Raw genomic sequence first — 4284 nt, forward strand, 5'->3', positions numbered from 1 at the left:
TTTTTTGTGAGGTTTTTCTTTTGTCAACATTATGTGGCCCAGCCGAGTGGCTCAGTTGGTTAAGAGCTCACTCAAGAGTGTGAGCTCTGAGCAACAGCGGTTTGAGTCCCAGCCCAGGCTGAGCTGCTGCTGAGCTGCCAACAGGTGACAGGATGGCTCAGCTAAAAAAAAACCCCAAAAAACAAAAAACATTATGTTTGTGAGATTTATTCAAGTTGTGGTATGTAGCAGGAATTAGACCACATAGGGCCTAAGAATTTATTCATTTTTTTCTGAATGAAATAAAGCCCTTGGAAAGTTTTAACAGGAGAATGATATGATATATTTTTTGTACCAAAATGCTGCTACCTTGAGAACAGATTGTGGACTAGAAGATGAGGGTGAACATGAAAGCAGAGACACTGATCAGGAAGCCATTACAACAATCCAATCAGACTTTTAAATTCTCTAGCTTTTTTTTTTTAGGAAAGGCATTTTAGGTCAGTCCCTCAGTGGAGCTAAACAAAGCAATAATAAATCAAGCTCAGTGTTGGACCTGAAATAATTAGGCCAGCTATCACACTTTAGGCCCAGAAAATAACAACCTCACAACAAAAATAGCCTTTGGAAACAACTATAATTTTGAAAATTAAAATAGGATAATTTATGGTTGAGAATAAATAGAAGCTTCAAAAATTTGAAACTCTGGGTCTTAAAAGTAACACTTCATCAAACACAAAAAGCATACTCAAGGCCAGAAAACCAAACCAATTTCACTCCAAGGGGAAGGACAGGATGGTAATGACTCATCAAAGGTGACTGATAAACAGTGTTCAATGTATGGATTGTCTGGACATACATATTGGAGTAACATACAGTAACATACTCTCCAACTGTAAGGTTCTGCATTACTATTTGCATTTATTCTCATTATTCTTAGCACTTTTGGAATTACAGAGATTTTTTTTTTCTTGGTAACAAGTGTTTTCAAATGACTTGGTGGAAATGGAAGTTTTAACATATTTACTCAGACCCAAATGTTTGGTACTGTGTTGGTTTTCACAGCACTCTGGGCAGGAAATGAGCCTGAAATTTGGTGGATTTGAAATCTAGGAACATGATAGGCACCTACCTTACATCACACACAAAAATCAACTCAAACTGGGTCAAAGACTTGAACGTGTAAATATCCTAGAAGAAAACAGAGGTGGTAAGCAACTGGACCTTGGTCTTGGTATTGATTTTTTTTGGATCTGACACCTAAAGCAAAGGCAACAAAAGCAAAAATAAACAAGTGGGACTACATCAAATTAGAAAGTTTTTATACAGCAAAGGAAGCCAAAAGAGAAAGAGGAAAGAGCAACATATGAGAAAGTATGTTGTATGCCACATATCTGATAAAGGACTAATATCCAAAATATACGAGGAACTCATACAACTCAACAGCAGAAAACCATAAATAGGGCCGGCCGAGTGGCGTATTGGTTAAGAGCTGGCTTGGGACACCACAGGGCCCCGGTTCAGATCCCACATATGAGGGCCAGTGACACTNTCACCTTCGAAGTACTCCCCTTGGGAAGCTATGCACCAACACCAGCGCCTAGTCACCCTTCAAAGCAATTTTGGAACTCTTTTTCTGGAATGGCCATCAGAGCTGTCCTCATATTACCCTTGATGTCCTGAATGTCATCAAAATGTCTTCCTTTCAATATTACCTTTATCTTCGGGTAAAGAAAGAAGTCATTGGGGGACAGATTAGGTAAGTAGGGAGGGTATTCCAATACATCTATTTGTTTACTGGCTAAAAACTCCCTCACAGATGGTGTCGCGTGAGCTGGTGCATTGTCATGATGCAAGAGCCACGAATTGTTGGCAAAAATTTCAGGTCGTCTAACTTTTCCACACAGCATTTTCAGCACTTCCAAATAGTAAACTTGGTCCAGTTGTTACAAAGTCATAATGAATAACCCCTCTGATATCAAAAAATGTTAGCAACATTGGTGCAACAAAGTTCGTGATTTTAATTGTCAGACCTTTGTATTGCTCGTTAAATGTGCTCACTGCTTTTGCACAAGCTTTCTCGTCTTCTTGGCTGAAAACATGCAACATCCCACTCTTTATCCCCTTATCTTCTGCCTCCCACTTCTCATACTCAGACTTAAATACACCATCAACAAAAAATATTAATCGTTGGTATTTTTTGAAAGATATTTTAACTTGTATTATAAAAGTAATATGGGTTTATAACATTTAAACAAAACAGAATTGTATAAAATAATCTCTGTTCCCCTGAAATTCCACTCTTTGAAGGTAACCACTCTTAACAAAGTGGTGTGTTTCCTTCCAGATTATCTTTTATGCATATAAAAACATTATGCAAATATAGAAACATTTAGATTTATTACAAAATTCGGAATTCTATTCTATTGTTCTGCACTCATTTTTTTTCCTACTGAACTCAGTTGTGGACATTTTCCATACCACTATGTCAAGACTTCACTCTTTTTAATGACTGACATTGTGCTGTATTTTAAGAATATCGTAAAATATATTTAACTAGATTCCCAATGTCAAAGATGTAGGTTTTCTTCATTTTCTAACCTTTACAAACAATAGTACAATAAATACCATAATTACATCTTTGCACAGCTATGAAAATATATCTGCATGATACATTCAGAGAACAAATGTTTATTGAGTACTTTCTATGTAACAGGCACCGTTCTAGCAAACTCCCTAATTCAAGGAACTTAGCTTCTAAGGGGGAAATACATACGATAAATAACTACAAAATGCTGCAGTTATGAGCTGCAGTAAATAAGGAAGGAAGGAAGCAGGAGTAGGGTGTAGTCATGATGCTGTTTTAGATGGGAGGCCAGAGGAGATTCTTTGAGAAGTTAGCAACTGATTTTGGTGCTTTAATTGTGGGTGTGAAAAGTAGTGATTGAAAAATAATGGTTTTGGTGTCCTGGTGGAGGATACAATCCTGACTGGAGGGGTCAAAGAGAGAACAGGAGAAGATGTAGAGACTGCAAGAATAGACAGCTCTTAATGGACTTTTGATATGAGTGGAGGTTGAAAAATTGGGGCAGTTGCTGGGGGCTTTTATAATAGGAGAAATTTCCGCATGGCTGTATGATGATAGAAATTATTCTGTAAAGAAGGAAAGATTTATAGTGCAAAGAGAGGAAGATAATTGCTGCAGCAATGTGCCTGAGTAGGCCAGACGGTCGTGTAGATGAGCAGGTGTGGCCATCATTCTAACAGGAAGGGAAGCCGCATCCCTGGGCTCAGGTGCAGGAGAGATGACAACTGATGTGGGAGTTAAGAGAAGTTGGAGAAGAGAGGAGAAAGTTTGAAATAATGTTCTAGGAGAGCAGGAGAGTGAAGAAACTGTGGCTCTGTAGGGTTGCTCTGCAGCAGGGGAGTTCACTTGAAGTACCTGGTCGTGACTCTAAAGTGAGTCAGTCAGAGCATGTTTGTGTGCTTTCTCCAGGCAGGTTCGGCTGCCTGGATGCTGGTGTTGAATAGGCAGAGATTTAAGTTTTCACTGAGCACTTTTGACAGAGAAGCTAGGGGCCAGGAAGTCAAGGAATGTTCAAGAGAGTCAGGATAATGAAGAACCAGGGGATGCTGGCTAGGTAAGGAGGACAGGGAGGCCCTGTAAAGGGGATCAGTGGATCAAAGTCTTGGTCCTGTGTGGTTGAAACATTGTTGGCATCAAAGCACTAGATAGAGGGATGAGAGGTAAGAGTAAGGCAGGGGGCAATATCGGATGTGAGGATCAGAGAGTGAGATACTCAGCATGGCGGGTATGAGTGGGTGCTGCTATTGGTATAACCTAGCTAGTGTTCCTTCTTGTGTGTGGAAAAGTGAACTGTGACCATTCAAGGTTACTGAGAGAACACATAAATGGATAACTACAGCAAGGTCTTTATCCAGAGTTGTCAGCAATTGAGAATCCCATTCATATGAACATTCCAGAAAACAAATACGTAAAGCATATATTGTAATGATTTTGATAGAATTATTTCTAATGGCCAGATAACTGAATAGCTTCAGTCATATTACTCAGAGTGTGCTTGAGTAGTATATGTACAGAGAGAGAAAAAGCCCAAGAGTGAGAGACTGTGTGAGAACGTTAAGGAAGAATATACAACACTATCAGTGAATATGTTTCAAAAGAAACCACTTCCAGCGAGTTAAAGAAGCATTTATAGCAGATTATTCCAGAAACCGTGATGGGACCACTGCTAGCTATTTGGAAGAAAAAATAGAAGCAGTAAAGCTGCATTCCTACTTCAC

This window comes from Hipposideros armiger, unplaced genomic scaffold (assembly GCF_001890085.2).
Source record: "Hipposideros armiger isolate ML-2016 unplaced genomic scaffold, ASM189008v1 scaffold_198, whole genome shotgun sequence".
Lineage (NCBI taxonomy): Eukaryota > Metazoa > Chordata > Mammalia > Chiroptera > Hipposideridae > Hipposideros > Hipposideros armiger.